We start from the raw sequence: 17,945 nt of genomic DNA, 5'->3' as shown, positions 1-17,945 counted from the left end.
TCCAGATTCTATTATCTTTATCTGGTTTAACCTCACTTGCTGTGGTTCCTGCAGTTTTCCTTTTTCTTCTTGCTCTGCTTGCATATTTGCATTCACTGATATAAGATAGAAGCTGGTTGTGAAAATAAACAATATAGTGACTATGGTGTCTTTTATTTAGCTTATTTTACTTAAAGTTCATCCCTGCCATAAAATGTAGTAAAGTTTTCTCCTTTGAATACATTTATTGTTTTACATGCTTCAATGTTTTGCTTATTGTGAGTAGATTTTGAGAAGTGATTCTCCAAGCATGTGTTGTACTCCCTGCTTTATCTGCTGTTGCACACAAGTATAGAAATGCTGGACCATATTCCTATATAATTCTCTATTCAGTTCTTTTTGGGACTCTTCCTACCATCTTTGATAGTTTGTTTGTTTGTTTTGTCGATCGAGGGGCTTGAACTCTGGGCCTGAGTGCTGTCCCTCAGCTCTTTAGTTCAAGGCTAGCGCTCTACCACTAGAGCTACACCACCACGTCTGGTTTTCTGGTGGTTGTATTGGAGATAAGAGTTTCACAGATTTTCCTGCCCATGCTGGCTTTGAACCGTGATCCTCAAATCTCAGCCTTCTGAGTAGCTATGATTACAGGCGGGAGCCATGGACACCTGGCTTCATCTTTGATAGTTTTACATACCTGAGAGAAATGCACTAAGGTTCACATCATTTTCACATGTTTCCTAGGTTTTGTTAGACTTTGGGGGTATTTTTGTTGTTTTTATTTAAATCTATGTCCACACTAGCATGTGTAAAATAGTTATTTTAATGAAATTTTGATTTGAATTTTTCTCATGACTACTGATATTAAACTACTGTTATATTTTAATCAACTACAAGTGTATGTCTTTTTAGAAAAGTCTCTTCAATCTTTTTCCCATTTTAAAATTAGATTTTGTTGTGTGTGGATTACTTGAAGGATTTTCTTTATATTTTCTCATTCATATTGGTTAGCAGTGTATTTGGAGGTATGCAAATAGTTCTCTCATACCATGCTATTTTTACTTTGTTGGTAGTGTTTTTCTATATACAAGGTTTTCATTTGTTTTATTTATATATTTATTTATTTACTTATTTATTTATTGTAGGTCATGGGGCTTGAACTCTGGGCCTGAACACTGTCCCTCAGCTCTTAAGTTCAAGACTATACCAATCTACCACTTTGTCCACAGCCCCGTTTAAAAAATGTAACCTTGAACAATGAAAACTATTAGACAAAGCTAATCTAGAAAGCACCAAATTCTACCTGATCCTTATCTCTTTGCCTGTCAGAAACTTACGTTTAACTTTTACAGAAAGAAAGAATTCTTTTTCCTTCATATTTTATAGGTGCTCCAATGTTGCCATCTATACATCCAAATGTGCCTCATGATCTCCATTTTAATGAGGAATAGCTCAGGTCCACTAAAAGAGGCATGGGGAACTCATGCACTGGGGGACCCATGCACTGGGGGACTGGATATCAGGCATGAAAATTTCCTACAAAATCCTTCCCAGTCATGATGTGGGGAAAGGATCATCAACAATCACAACAAACCATTAAGAGACAGCTTAGGATGTCTGATATGAGGGAGGGAGGTAAAAGGTTTATTCCACAGTGTAATGGATACAGTCTGGGAAGACAAGTCTGAAGACCCCTAGATATGTAGCCTAGAGTTGCTGCAAGAAAATTTTGGATAAGAGAAGAGGTAGAAAATCAAAACAAAACAGGATATGCAAAACAGAAAAGTAAAAACAGACTGGTTTGGAGCAAGTGAGCAAGCTTCACATGAACATAGACCTGCTCTAAACTCTACCTCCACCCACATTCAACCTAATCTCCCTAAACAACCAGTTTTTGAAGTCTTGGGAAGGAGTACTATTTTGTAAGAAACCCTGGGAGGAAACTTTACCGAAAGTTTTCTGAAGCAATTAATAAAAGAAAAGCAAATAGAGCAGAGCAAATGCTTACAGACAGTGCCCATTCTCTGAGTTCAAGCCACAGGACCAACAAGAAAACGAGGGAAAACAAACTTTTTAAGGAAAGGAAAACTTCAGACACAAATAACCAAAAGCCCCTTGAAATTTCATAGATGGAATTTGGGAGTTTCTGGGAAAGTAATGAGGAGAGTTTGACAAATCAATTTAATTCAAAGATTATAAAGTATGTCTACCTTAAAATCCTGCTATCTTATTTCAGTATGTATATATATTAGAGCAGGGGGAAATGATCCCAGAATCAATTGGTTAAATGTCTGTAAATACCTGATTGTATGGCTTGAACTTGGGCCTGAGCAATATCCCAGAGCTTTTCAGCTCAAGGTGAGCTCTACACCAATTGAGCAACAAGGCCACTTCCATTTTTCTGGTGGTTTAATGGGGAGAAAGCTCATGAACTTTCCTGCTCGAGCTGGCTTTGGACCAGCATCCTCAGATCTCAGCCTCCTGAGTCCCTAGGATTACAGGCATGAGCCACTGGCACACAGCTACAAATACGTTTTTAATGTGAGAGGGGAGATATTCAAAATGTTAAGGCAAAAGGGACATAATTTAAATGGACCAGAACAAACATTTTTAACAATAATAAAAACAAAACCATGGAATCTCATAACCTCAATTACATTAATAGAACTAAGAATTAAAAGGGCAAATTAATGCTCCTAATACATGTCTTTGTTTTGGTTGATCTCACAAAGTTTCAGGAGGTCAACTGATATTTCAAGGAGAAACTCACCTTAGTTCCCGTAGATGTGAGAGAAAGTTCCCCATGCATCCATGCACACTTAGGACCAAGTGTCTGGCGACAGTGAAAAACCTGTAGCAGGCCCACTTCCTCTAGGTGAATGCATCGCATTATGGGAATTGTAGTTTCTATCGGGACACAGATCATTTGAAAGTGTGTTTGAGGGAAAGGGGAGAAACCAGGCCAATGCCTCCTTGCTCACGGTTGGTATTTTTAGTTTGCAAATTCGGGTTTCTTTCCTTTTGCCTTGCTGCTGGAAAGTGCTCTTAAGTACAGCTTTGCACTCCATAGTCAGAGCCAAGAGGTAGAAGCCCAGCTTGTCTTCTTGGTAGGTATAACTTGAAGCCATCTGAGGATCCTAGGGAGAGTCTTTCCCCAGTCTGGGTTTGATGATATTTTATGGGCTCATAGGTTTGTGCTGCCATTAGCATTTGTTCCTCCAGGTACTGGAAACTGGCTCACAAACCTCTGGTTCTCTAGACAAGGAGAGTCAGGAGTTGTGCGCTTATACTCCTGAACCTAGAGATTCTGGTACATACCCATGTGACTTTATAAACTTGCTTTTTGTGAATTGAAGCCAATGAATCTTAAACATTCCTTGAAAATGTCTTATATAAACATATTCATTCTCTTTTGACCCTCTGAGCTTCCTATGCTTTTGAAACTTTCAAAATGTTGCTGGCACAGATATAGTCCACTTTATGTGTCTCTTCTGACACATTACAATTTCTCCAATAATATAATTAGCCTATTCTCCATCGTTTAAAATAAGAGAGACTGTTGGGGCAAGTAATTCAGTGGTAGAGTGCTTGCCTGCATGAGTAAGTCCCAGGTTTGATTCCTCAGAACCACATAAGTAGAAAAAGCTTGCAGTGCACTGTGGCTCAAGTGGTAGAGTGCTAGCTTTGAGTTTAGGAGCTGAGGAACAGTTCCCAGGCTCAGAGTTCAGGCCCCATGTCCGATTAAAAAAATGAGAGACTTTATGATTATGTGTTCCTAATCAATTGATAAAATATAATTTGAATATAATATAATGCCCTAGATATGTGTGTGCTTGTCTTGATTCTTGAACTCAAGGTCTGGAAAATGACCATGAAATTATTTGGTTCAATGATAATGTTGTACCACGTAAGCCACATCTCATCATCCTGCTACTTTGGCTACTTTATTGGAGATAACAAAAAGTCTGCTCATTTAAATTAATAAATACTTCCTCTGGAATTTAAAAGACAAACTTACAAGTGACATAAGTTCACTTTCAATAGTATTGTCCTCCTTTCCAGAGAGTTCAGGGACCGCACACAGAAGAGACCCTAGGCCTCTGCTGTCATATATAAACTAGCTGTTGTACAACAGTAAGCATCAACACATACATTTCTGTTCTTATTATTTTGAACACAATGGGATTTGTAAGGGTTGGTAAAAATAAGTGAAGGAAACCCTTCCTTTTCACCTATTTATTGTGATAGTAATGGATCTATTTTGCTGTGCACTCAAGTCCCACACTTGTCATTGAAGTTCTCTCTGAACTACTTTCCAAATTCTTTTCTTCTTAGGACACACACATTCACACACATCCTGAAGAATTTTTACTAGTTCATCTAACAATGTTTTACTACCAATTCTTCTAGTCCACAAGTAATTGTATCATCTACATAGGACAAGACTATTACATTAGGCCACTGACTTTTCTGACAGGTCCTGTGTTAACAGTCAGCCCTACAGGAAACACGTGTACACCTTGGCCCATGCTGCAGGTGCCATGCTGTGCTGGTGGTGGACTGATGGGAAGCACATACCCTGCTCTGCGCTTCTCACTCCTGTCCCAAGGGGCTTGACCGGTTTGCCTATTGCATGAAGACTTTGGCACTGCCCTCTTCTCCTAAGCGGGCTTCTTACCAAACTTTTCTTTCCTGTACCTTCCATTTTGAGTTCTGGCATAGACCATGAGCCCAACCAACTTCCACCACATCAGATGAACTCTCCACATCAAACTTTTGGTAACAAACATTTAAGTTAGAATGCACATATAAAGTTTTGGCTGGGTTTTGCTCAGATCCCGTATACAAGTGAGGCAAAGATGGTTGGCTGTGGATGCTCCAGGTAGTCATCTACTCAAAGTACTGAGACCTGTATAACAGGGACTTCATACAAGGGTGTAAGTGATCCAGAAAAATGAAAGAGCATTTTAAAAGAACTTCTCAATTCATTGAGGGACCAGAAAAAATTGGACACTTAATGTTAAGCTAATAATGGGAGGAAAAGTGACCTAGAGCTGGACCAACATAAAGATATAACTGCTCAAGGTAATGCAAGGGGGCCTTGGGTGGTCCCTGAGGGTCTAGTGAAAATCCTATGATAGCCCTGTTCAGTACCCACTGTGATCAGTATCCCAGCTTCTGTCCCTTCCAGTCACTCTGAGGTGCATCATTCCAGGTTAACCTGAGGAAGAAACAAGTTTTCACCTAACATCTTGTTCTCTCATTGGGATCAAGATTTTTTGGGAATTGGAGGTTCTTGGTTAAATACTGAGATCTCTGCAGAGCAGACTCTTCAGGGTCCTGACTTTGAGTCATATTTACTGCCCCTGCTGATGACATCAGAATTTTCTCTAAAATAAATATGACTTTACTTGTATACTTTATCCAGTAACATTCACTGAATGGCTATTGAAAATAATCTAATTTAGAGCTGAAATCTTCATACAAAGGCAGAACCCTTCCAAAGCCTAATTTTGACAAGGGCTACAGGATGAACCATGTGGTAGGACCCTTGACATTCTGAAAACTTGTGTAACTTAACTCACTCTTATTGTGTCTAGGGTGAATATGTACCCATCATGGCTGACCACTTCTCTTCTGAGGACATGGCTTTTAGAATGAGCTGAAAATAAATATCTTGCCATTCACCCCTGTGAGTGGCTTTGAAATAAAGTGCAATCAGAAAGAGAAAAACAACAAAAATGCTTAAACATATCTGAACAGTTCAGACTGAAAAGCGTATTTCTCCTACATCTATGTGTACACAGCACGAGACCACAGTCTTCTTGTTCAAAAATCAAGTAGTGATTAATTAAATCATCACTACTTGATTCCTTCTTTTCATATGATACTGTTTCAAGTATACTGAAATATTTGGCCACATTTTATATGTTGAGTTCTTGCTTTGAAGGTCTCATTCCAAAGTATACAGATGTAGATCACATTGTCCTGCATAGTAACTGGAACCTCTGCAAGGAGCTATGAACTAGTCAGAAACATAAAGGTATGTGTTTGTGAATTCACATGAGAAAAGATACCAAACTATTCCTGACATTCTATCATTACCCTGGCTTATAAACATTTCAAAATCAACTTCAATTGAGCACAATGACTATACCCTATGGAGGACTTTAGGCTTATACAAGAATGGTAACTTTTCTGCACAAGGGCCAAAAACCCATTTTAAAAAATATCTTCCTGGCCTTGGAGTTATTTCTACTCAGGGCCTGGGTACTGTCCCTGGGCTTTGGTAATAAAGGAACAAAAGTGTTGACAGTCTATCAACTTGATTCACAGCACTACTTGTGGGAAATTTGATGATAATTGGCCATAATACTCTCACAGCCATTCCTATGTAGTTTGCCTTTCAATTGTGATCTTTAGACCTCATAATCTTGAGCAACTAAGCATTCAGATGTGAAGCACCAGTGCCCTGTTAGATCAGGAGATCTTAATTACGTGATCCAAGCAGGACTCATGGTGTCCACATAACAGGATGCAGGTCCTTTGCAATCACTTGGTAAAGGACTGTTTACCTATAATTGGGTAAACCACACCCAAATTCTTCCACTAAATATTTGGAAGAATGTATTGTTTGCACAGATCATATTATTGGTCTTCAGGTTGAATTCAGGGGCAAAAATTTGTGAGGCTTCCTTTACCTTCTATACCAGATGACCTTTTGTATCACTGATTTTTCACCTTAGGGTCTTGCTTCTCTGCCTGAGCCTTTCGACACACTAATTTTATAATTACATATCATAAGTAGCAAACTAGAGAGGCACATATGACCACAGCCATGCTTTTATTGGCTAAGATACCATTTTCATGAAGCATTTGCATGGGATGGCCTACAAATACTATCTAATATCAGCTTCCTGAGTAGCAAGGATTCAAGACATGAGGGAGTGTAATTGCTGGTCTTAAATTAAAAGAAGGAAAGGTATTTTACCAATTCAGTGAGCATTAAGTCCCTTACATTCTGAGTTCAAGTAAAGTGTTGGCCAAATGATAATAACAGAAATAATAAAAAAAATTAAATAAGTTATCATCAGGCATACTTTGAATGAATGTGCTATCTTGGTTCATAATTTGAGCTATATAACAAGCCTAGGTAGGACTCTGGTCTGTGAACCATCCCTTCTCAGAAAGTATCCAGTTTGTAAACATGGGAGAATGAACTATTTCCAAATGGATGGTGTGTGTGTGTGTGTGTGTGTGTGGTACAAGTAGGAAGGCCAAGGGCACAGGTGCCTCCCAATCCCCCTATTTTTTTTAACTAGGCCTCTGTAGATAAGCAGAAGGTTTGGGCTGGAAGGTGGCTCAGTGTTAGAGCACTTGCCTTGCATGCATGTGGCCCTGGGTTCGATTCCCCAGCACCACATAAGCAAAAAGAAAAAAAAAGCTGGAAGTGGCGCTGTGGCTCAAGTGTAGAGTGCAAGCCTTGAGCTGAAGAGATAAGGGACAGCACCCAGGCCTAGAGTTCAGGCCACACAACTGGGGAAGGGCTTAAGTGAGCAACTACTATAAAATCTTGCAATGTGAAGTCCACTGTCCTTATCTTGTAAATGGAATCATAGACAGGATTTAAGGATTCTTTTTTTATTGTGAAAATACTGAAAAGAGGAGTTATTATTTTTGAACAATTGAAATAAATACAGAAATTGTTGAAACCACAGGAAGCCTGAGCTGAAACACTGAAGCAAACCTCCTGTTACCAGAGAAAGATTTCTTCAGAACAGCCCACAGGGCTCATGCTTTGAATCCTAGCTTTTATGGAGGCCAAGATGAGAGAATCTCCTTTGAAGCCAGTTCTGGCTGGCTTCAACTCAGATCCTAAATTCAACACCTCATATTTGCACAAAAATATTCCTTCATGAAAGTGTGAAAGTAGAGCTCTTCATGTAACCAAACAGCTCTGGACATATCTAGAATGAGTGGCATTTATAGGATCTGGAGTCTTAGTCTTGGTTTACTAATTAAGCACTTTCTGATATAACAGACATTTTTTCTAAAGACCTCCAGGATTACATAACTCTACACTGGCATCTATCTTAGCTCTAGAAATTCTAAATTTAGGTCAACCTTTGTGTTTCTGTAAAAGTAGACAGTATATTTGTTGGAAGCCACATTTTGGAAGATGGAATACTGCAGTGTATTATACAGCTAGCAGTCTGCAAGCAGCCTGTTGAAACAAAGACTTGCAGTCCACAAATACAATTAGACAGCTTGGAAACAGGACAGAAAGGGGAAAAAAAAGAATAAAACCAACACCAAGAAACCAATCAGCACCAAGAGAGTGTTGAATTGGGACACTATGAAGACCAAAGACAAGCCAGGAGACAGGACAGAGGACATGATCACAGAGATATTTACCATGGTATCTAGTGCAACTGTTGGTCCACCCTGAATAGGGCTTAAGCATGAGGCAGGTCCACAGGAAATTCCCAGTCCCAGGCACTGGACTAACAGATTGAGTAACATATCAGCCAAATGCCCATGCCTGCTTCCAGGGACCTAGCCACACCCATCAGTTGGGAGGCAAGTGATGGATGGGGCATTTCCATCTCCCTGCATGAAGACAAGATGCTAGACCCCACCATCCACCATATGGCCAATAGGGCACCAGCCAAACCTGACCTCCTTACTTAATATTACTGAATTATTAAATCTATTTACAAAATGTTACAACCTCTTAATCATTTTGTAACCAGCTCAAGAATTTGCTTTTTGTAAAAGCCATTTTTCTTGAGGCCCACCTCTGAAAGAATAATTCTCATATTCACCAAAAATTAAACATTCTAGTTTTGAATAGTTTATTCCTTCCTTCTTCATCATTCCTTCCCTTCCTCTTTCCCACTCGCACTTCCCTCCTTCCTTCCTTCCTTTCTTCCTCTCAAAGCCTAGAAGTGATGCTGTATCTCAGGTGACAGATGATTTTATTATTTTGTTAATTTCAATTTTTGTGAGAGATTGGTTAATATATTTGTGTGCTTGATTATTTCCCCTAATGTCATATCTGCATTGGCCCTCTATGAAAAAACAGAGGCATGACACATCGTCCACACTGGTGTTTTATTATAGCTCACTCAAGAGAACAGCTAAATGGGCTGAGAGTGAATCAATCACAAGTTGCTCATCACCAGTGATTAATTAAAGAAAAGTGCAAGAACTGAAGACACTTTGGGATTATCCCCCAAGGCAAAATGCAGAGTTTCTTGTCTTTATTTATGAACCATATTTATTAAAATATATATTTTATTGTAAAGATACTGTATAGATGGGTTATACCATTATATGAGTTAGGTCATGAATACATTTCCTATGGAGCATTGTTACCCCTCTGAGAAAGACTTTACTACTATGTATGTACTGCAATACAGACTAATATCTTCCATTAGATCTTCCATTCCAAACTTGAACCAGAATAAGTAAGTCATTTGTACTATAAGGCATGGATTACACATACAGAGGGAGACTTAAGGGAGCAGTAGATAAATGGTTGTTCCCATGTATTTGCCTCCTATCATAACAGTCTTTACTCATCTATTGTTCCCCTAACCATGTTGCAGATGATCTGAATCCAGTCCCAAAGGGCCAGAGCTCATAGTTCTAAGAAGAGTTTATCAAATTGCCCTGACACACCATTTCTTAGTATAAAAGACACAGTTAATAACTTCAATCTCTGAATTACTTGTCAAGACTGCTTGGGAAAATATCGAAGGACACCATACCCACACGATGAGAGGATGAGAAATGTTGGCTCAAAGAGAGCTGAAGAGTGAAGAATGGTTTCCCATCACACCTAGCTTATGTCTGCCATGAAGGATTTCTCTGTATAATTTACAGAGGTTTTCTGACAAAGATTTTCCTACATTGGGCTTCTTTCCTGGGTGAATGTTCTAATACTTGCTGAAGGTTGGCTTCTTGTTGAAAGATTTCCTCTCATGTGTCCAGGTTTCTGATACCTGTACAGATGGGACTTCTGGCAAAATGTTTTCTATAGTCATAATTTCTTTCCTGTCTATGTTCTCATATATGCTGAGGACTCAGTTCTGATCGAAAGTCATTTCACATAGGTTCTATACACTACTTTCTTTTCTCCTATGAGTCAGTTCTCTGATGAGGTATTTCTTTCTTATCAAAGGATTTCCAAATGTGTAATATTTTTAAGACTACACCGTTGTGTGTGTCCTATGAACTTGGATCCATGAACACTTGGTAAAGGACTTTCCACAATTGTTACATTTGTATTTTCTCGCCTGTGTCTGTTCTCTGATGTAAACTGAGTTAGGACTTTTCTTGAAAACCTTTCCATTTATTTTTCCTACATAGGATTTCTCTCCTCTTTGTGTGTGAGGGTGTGTGTGTGTGTGTGTGTCTGTGTGTTTTGTGTGTTCTGTGATGAACCCTGAGCTGTGTCTTGTAGTTGGAGGACTCCACATCTGCTATATCATAAGGTCTCTATCCTGTATTGGTTCTGTATTGCAATTTCAATTTTCTTACAGATCAAAGACTTTCCCATTTGGTACAATCCTAAGTTATTTCATTTGTGTGAATCAACTTATTTGGGTTAAGCTGTGACCTCCAGGTCTTTCCACACTGGTTGCATTCATAAGGTTTCTCTCTTTGTGTTCTGTGATGGATGTTATGGTGTGCCTTCCAGGTAAAAGAATTTCCATGCCTGCTACATTCATAACATTTCTCTCTGGTGGATTTTTTCTGATGGACAGAAAGGTGTATGTTCTGGGTGAAAGACTTTCCACATGGGTTACAATCATAAAATTTCTCTCCTGTGTGTGCTCTCTAGTGGACAGTAAGGTGTAGCTTGTGGCTGAAAATCTTTCCACAAATATAACATTCATAAGGTTTCTTTCCTGTGTGTTTTCTGATGGACAGTGAGGTTTGACTTCCAGGTGAAAGACTTTCCACATAAGTTACATTCAAAAGGTTTCTCGCCTGTGTGTCTTCTCTGGTGGACAGTAAGGTTTGATTTCTGGGTGAAAGACTTTGGACACAAGTTACATTCATAAGGTTTCTCTCTGGTATGTGTTCTCTGGTGGACAGTAAGGTATACCATCTTGGCGAAAGACTTTCCACACATGTTACATTCATAAGGTTTCTCTTCTGTGTGTGTTCTCTGGTGTCTAGTAAGGTATGACTTGCAGGAGAAAGACTTTCCACAAATGTTACATTGAAAAGGTTTTTCTTTTGTGTGTGTTCTCTGGTGAACAGTAAGCTTTGATTTCTGGATGAAAGACTTTCCACACATGTTACATTCATAAGGTTTCTTTCTTGTGTGTGTTATCTGATGGACAGTGAGATTTGACTTCCAGGTGAAGGACTTTCCACACATGTTACATTCATAAATTTTCTCTCCTGTGTGTGTTCTCTCATGGCTAGGAAGATATGCCTTTCTTGTGAAAGATTTTGCACAAATGTTACATTCAAAAGGTTTCTCTTTTGTGTGTGTTCTCTGGTGGACAGAAAGCTTTGATTTCTGGGTGAAAGACTTTTGACACATGTTATAATCATAAGGTTTCTCTCCTGTGTGTGTTCTCTGAGGGACAACAGGGTGTGTCTTCTCAGTGAAAGACTTTTCATTCTCTTTACATTCATCAACTATAGAAGACCCATGAGGACTATATGCAGCACACATCTTACCAGGTTCACTGAAAACACCCATGTTCTGACAGCCAGCGACCTTTTCTATCCTCATCCCTATGGAGTTCGCATTATTCTTATTCAGTTCTGACTTCTGTATGGAGCTCAAATGAAAACTTTTTATCAGTCTCACTTTTGCCTCCTCTGGGTTACTATTCATGACGGCTACTTCAGATAGATATTTATTGTGACTTTCCTGACAGGTGCTAATCACATCCTCCATTTCTGGGACATCTAAAATGAATATTAGAAAAATAGACAAAAACATAAATGAGATCCATAAATTCCTTAATGTAAAGATATTTCCTCACAATTTGTTGCAAGGTTTTCAAATATGAAAGCATTGCTTTATGCAGAATATATACATTTCTGTGCAATGTAGTAATTAAGAAAGTAGTACTGACATTTTACAATGCAAAATAGTGTTTTTCTGTATTTCAGATTTTTATGTTATTCTCCAGGAAATATTGACTCAAATTATCCATCTACGTACTATTAATGCTTCCATTCTGAATCGCCCTCTATGCCCAGCACCACTGATAAGAAATTGTCCCAATCAGAGAATAGCAGCCCTAGCATACTCCTATTTTCCTCCTGCCTGCATAATACTAGTGTAATAGAAAATGAGCTCTCCTGTCTACATTTCTCATTGTCTTTTTCTCTTTAAGAATGACCTCTCTACAGACAAAAAGAATTGCTAACAATTACTACACTGTTACACCAAATTCAGTTTGTCTCCACATGAATTCTGGATTGACAATTCCTTGAGACAAAGGATCACCTAGTTCTTTGCCACACATGACTCAGGGGCACTAGAAATACTATTGCTCTGTACAACTCAAGACAAACAGACAAACTGGGCTCTGGACCCATCATCACTATTCAAGATGCTTTAACTCACCTGTGAAATTCTCTTCTGAGCCTTCTGTTATCCATGGTTCTGCACCTTGTTCCAGCTTCACAATCAGTTTAGGTTTAGGAACACAGTGCCCTGTGAATACGAAATAGTGGAGAATTATTGCTCTTGCTGTGTCATCATTAATGTAAGGTGGTAGACATCCCGTTCACAAGGTTGCTCCTAAATCTGGTTTCTCAATTGTTTTATTTGGGGGGGGGGGGCGGTAGGTTCTGTTGTGGGGCCTGAACTCTGAGCCTGGGAACTGTCTCTCACCTCCTAAGCTCAAGGCTAGCACTCTAACACTTGAGCCAGAATGCCAATTCTGGCTTTTTTTCCTGCTTTTTTGGTGCTGAGGAATCGAACACAGGGCCACAAGCATGCAAGGCAAGCGCTCTACCACTGAGCCACCTTGCCAACTGATGGTTTCTCAATTCTTAACAGCTCCATGGTGGACTTTCCCCCAGCTTTGGGTTTTTTTTGCCAATGTGTGGCTTGAACTCAGCTCTTTTGCTCAAATCTAGCATTCTACTAGTTTGTGTCTTGGCTACATTTCTAGTTTTTGAATGGTTAATTGGAGATAAGATTCTCATGTTCACTTTTCTACAATTGCTGGCTTCAAATCAAAATCTTCAGAGTTCAGCCTACAGAGTATCTAGGATTCCAAGCTTGAAGCACTGCATCCTATGTCAGGTTTGGCTTACAAATACACACTTTCACACTTTCCACTACTGATTTCCAGATCATACTGAGAGTAGTAATGTATATTCTATCTAGACTGTAGATCCACCTATAATAATGACCCCAAGTCTTGGAAGTCAGTTTGCTGTTAGTGGATCATAGTTTAGAACTTTTATCCAACTACTAATTTGCCTTCTTAAAGAATGAGAATAAAGGGCTGGGGAGGTGGCTCAGTGGTAGAGCACTCACCTTGCATGCCTGAGGCCCTGGGTTTGATTTCTCAGCACAACATAAGCAAAAAGAAAAAAAGCCAGAAGTGGCACTGTGGCTCAAGTGGTAGAGTGCTAGCCTTGAGGTGAAGAGCTGAGGGACAGGCCCCATGATGGGACCAAACAACAACCACAAAAAAGAATTAGAATAAAATTAGCTCTTGAGTTACATACAATGAAGTTAAAGGTTCCTTTCGAAGGAAATGACATGTCCTATGGAGTGGAATCCTTTTTTTTTTTTTTTTTTAGAAAATTTAATGGTCCAAAGATTTGCACCTGTAAACCTACACTTAGAAGGTGAGATCAGAAGAGGCAGGCTTGAAACCAACCTGGGCACAGAAACCCAGAATATACCCCAAAACAAAAGCCAAAATGGCTCATGCAGTAGCATGAAAGGCAAACAACACCAAGATACCAGACCTGAATTTGGCTGGCTTTTATACTAGCAGTTCTTTATCTCAGAATGGACTGGAATCTTATACCTAAATAACATAGTCAAATGTCTACTAAAATAAAAGCACTTGATCTTCCAAATAAAAGCGACCTTTGCTCACCCAAGGACAAGAGGTTGCTATAAGTCTCCAGCATTACATCTCTATGAAGGGTCCTCTGACCAGGATCCAGATCCTGCCACTCCTTCCAGGTGAAGTACACAGCCACATCATCAAATGACACCAGTTTCTGTAATGGCACATTTCCATCAAGAAATTAAACCTTGGTCATGAGAATTCCAAATCTGAAACTTCATTATACTGCAGGTATGCTTTTGTCTTACATAAAATGTTTGCAGCTGGCTGTGTTATCTATTCACTGGGAAAATTAAATAGAAAATTAGAAATATTTGACAATACATAAACCTGGCCATTAAAATACACAGATTTGCAGGGCGCTGGTGACTTATGCCTGTAATCCTAGCTATTGAGGAGGCTGAGGTCTGAGGATCAAGATTCAAGGCCAGCCCAGGCAGGAAAGTCCATGAGACACTTATCTCCAATAAACAACCAGAAAACTGAAAGTAGCACTATGACTTAAGTGGTAGAGCACTTACTTTGACCTGAAGAGCTGAGGGACAACAACTAGGCCCAGAATTCAAGCCAAAAAAATATAAAAAGTTACAGATTCCCTAATGCATGCAAACACATTTCTGCTGGTAGCAATAGAGACAAGATAAAAATTCTAAGGATAGGGGCTGGGAAGGTGGCTTAGTGGTAGCGTGCTTGCCTTGCATGCTTGAGGCCCTGGGTTTGATTCCTCATCACCACATAAGCAGAAAAAGCCAGAAGTGGGGCTGAGGCTCAAGTGGTAGAGTGCTAGCCTTGAGCTGAAGAGCTGAGGGACAGTGCCCAGGCCCAGAGTTCAGACCCATGACAGGCAAAAAAAAAAAAAAAAAAAAAGTAAGGACCCAATAATCTGGCATGACAACATTAAGTCTAAGGTGGTGTCTAAAAAATTATATTATCTGTACAAGTCATTATGCTGATAAACGAACTTTACAACTTCGTTGGGGGGGACAGGGGGGAGAGGATACGAAAGGATGGGAAGGAGAAACAAAGCAGGAGGCTACAATGCTTGATAAGAAATGTGCTCATTATGTTGCCCATGTAATTGTAACCCCTCTGTACAGTATGTTCACAATAAAAACATATTTAAAAAATTTATATTATCATGTTTGATAAAATTTTAGTACATATCAAGGTAACAATGAATTAAACAAATATTTTTTATGCATTTACATATACTGCTTCACCATAAATCCTATTTAGACCTTCTATTAAGTACTGTCTCATAAGCAAGCAGAACACATTCAGGATATCACAAGGTATACGGAACATATATCATTACTAGACCAATGAGAAGCAGTGTCCACATGAATGTTAAAAAACAGTAACAGTACTCCAGAAAGTAGCTAATGATTTATTGGGCCCTTATAAGATTTGATTTAATTCCCACATAAAAATATCCTAGGTAAAACACTAAAGAGTGAAATGTGGTCATAGATACCCTGATATTTCCTTCCTATGTAAAAAAGAACTGCTACCATGAAGTTTTCTAAACTTTCCCTACATTCTACAATACAAAATATAGGTGGCAAGGGAAAAAAATGTTCCTTGACAGGATTTTCATTTTAATAGGCCTTCATGGAAGGTGGAGGCAAATTTATACAGGATCAAGGAACACTCAAGATGACAAAAATGATAAATATGACCAAATGCTCAAATGTGTTACATATTACTCAGTCATTTCTCCAGTAGATCCCTAAGGAAATATTTCCACTTGTGTTGGTTAATAGCTAAATTCCTCAGAGATCATAATCAATTCCTGAACAAACAACTGTGACATTTTGCAACAAAAGATATTTCTAATAGAGAAAACCTGGTTACTGAATTATTATTTTTTTTATAACTACCTATCGTATACTGGCAGTGAATGAAAATATTTAAAAGTAGTGGTATGGAAAAACAAAACAGTACCACAACTAATGAAGTTAGACCAAAGATAACAGAATCAGGTGAAATCAAATTTTCTTGTAGTTTATCATTTACGGGAAAGTCGTACTTTTCTGTATGGAACTCTGAAGTTGAGCTGAAGAAGGAAAAGGTTTGAGAGGTTGGAATTCCAGCCTGACAGCATTGAGAGCACTGAGAGCTGGCTGCAGAAGGCTTAAAGAGAATTCTGGAGAGGGTTAAGAAATTGGAGTGCAGGCCTTTTCCTTACTGTTGGTAAGATAACATCTGAAACGGAGCTGCTGTTCACCTTGAAGGCTAGGTAAGGTGAACTTCATGTCTGCATTTTCTCTGGGCGCCAGTCTTCTGTCTCAGGAGAATAAGGAAACATGTTTTCCTCACAACCTGTTGTGGCTCAGATTGTAATCTTAATATAGATACTTCGATTTTGCATGTTATCAATGGTAATCTTCCCTGTGTGAACTCAAGGAACTATGTTTGCTTGCTGGCAACCAGAGACCAAGTGCCAGAGAGGCTTCAGAACCCTGGTTTCCCCTAAATCTATCTGTTTATGTTTTTGTGTTTCTCTAATTTTCTTTGTTTCTGGAATCCTGTAGAACTCTCTAGGCAACAATTTTCCTATACAGTGGGTAAGAAAAATGTCAATCCTAAGAGCCATGTCAGCAAAGTAAAACTAATCACTAAGAAAAACTCGTTTCCAGATAGATCATTGAAGAAAAGAAACAACTGAGAGACACACGGAGGAAAGAGAGAATAAGAAAAGTAAGAAAAAATGATAAAAGATAGATACAAAGAGAGAGAAAGAGAAAAATAACCAACACAAGTAAGTAGAAAATCAAAAGTAGAGGGAGATTATAGAGGAAAGTAATCTTGTGAGGATACTTTAGAAAACAAACAAGATTTTGTAAAAAGACCATAAAGTTTAGCAACAAATATAGCCTCAGCTTCAAGTGAGACCAAGACCATGAAGTAGTCCAAGAAGTATATATGGAGAGTAATGTAAGTACATATAGGTTAATCATTCCTTAAGAACACACGAAGGTGCGTATGACCACACTATTTCAGCAATTCCAGGAAAATTTCATTGAGATAGTTTAATGTTACTCATGAGGATGAGATCTAGTTACAATCTACCCTTCACCTTCCATGAGATGTAACCTGCTTTGTGTCACTACATCACTTAACAGATATGACTACATGTTATGACAAGATAAAACCTAGACATTCTGAAGCCAATCTGAAATCAACTTAGAAAGAATATAACCATTTAATCTGCTAAACCTACAAGTAATCTTTATCTCCTAATCTACAAGCCATCTTTATCTGATTTATGAATATGTTCTTGAGGCTGAATCTGTGCAGTTGGTATTGTTTGTAATTCTTGGACATCTTTAGATTCATATAAGGGAATGGAAAACAAATGAGAAATAAAAAAACACTCACCAGAGATCCATTCATTCTGTCTGGCTGCTGACAATGAACAAAAGACTCTGGAAGCATGGCTGGGATATAAGGCAAATGACGTATTCAGAAATGAATCTGTGAGATTTTGGGTCCAGAATTATCTCTTGCAAACATGAACCATGGGCTTCAAAACCATAAAGCTGTCTTATATGAGAAGTATCTTTAATGTTTCAAGCAGAGCATTAAAGTGCCCAATACACAAATCCAGTCCATTTCCTGGTAGATAGATATTATTAAACCACTAATTTCTATGTTTATGTACACATTAAATTCAAAAAATTGAATGTTCCCAAAAAAATTATTGAATAATTGAAAGCAAAAACATATCACATTTCCACTAAAAGTATTTATTACTGAATATACTTGGGGATGTAGGAATTGCTTTTTTTAATACAAAGGTATCCTAGGAATCCATTGGAATTAGTGTTCTACTTCATTCATTTACATATTTAAACACCTGGGAAAGCATGTGTGATGGAACTGAGTAGTTTT

The 17,945-nt window shown here is 38.6% G+C and overlaps 1 long non-coding RNA gene across 1 annotated transcript; it reads right to left on the bottom strand.

The window, feature by feature from the left end:
• Positions 1–11,826: 11,826 nt before the first annotated feature.
• Positions 11,827–14,113, bottom strand: LOC122123268. The gene is made up of 3 exons (XR_006150373.1): positions 14,079–14,113; positions 12,581–12,670; positions 11,827–11,913 (listed from the first exon to the last, which is right to left on the bottom strand). It is a non-coding gene; the product is annotated as an uncharacterized LOC122123268 (long non-coding RNA).
• Between the last annotated feature and the right edge of the window lie 3,832 nt (positions 14,114–17,945).

Source organism: Dipodomys spectabilis, unplaced genomic scaffold (assembly GCF_019054845.1).
Source record: "Dipodomys spectabilis isolate Male_0828 unplaced genomic scaffold, ASM1905484v1 ptg000227l, whole genome shotgun sequence".
Lineage (NCBI taxonomy): Eukaryota > Metazoa > Chordata > Mammalia > Rodentia > Heteromyidae > Dipodomys > Dipodomys spectabilis.
The sequence above is the reverse complement of the archived record's forward strand: the minus strand, read 5'-3'. Positions and strand labels throughout refer to the sequence as shown.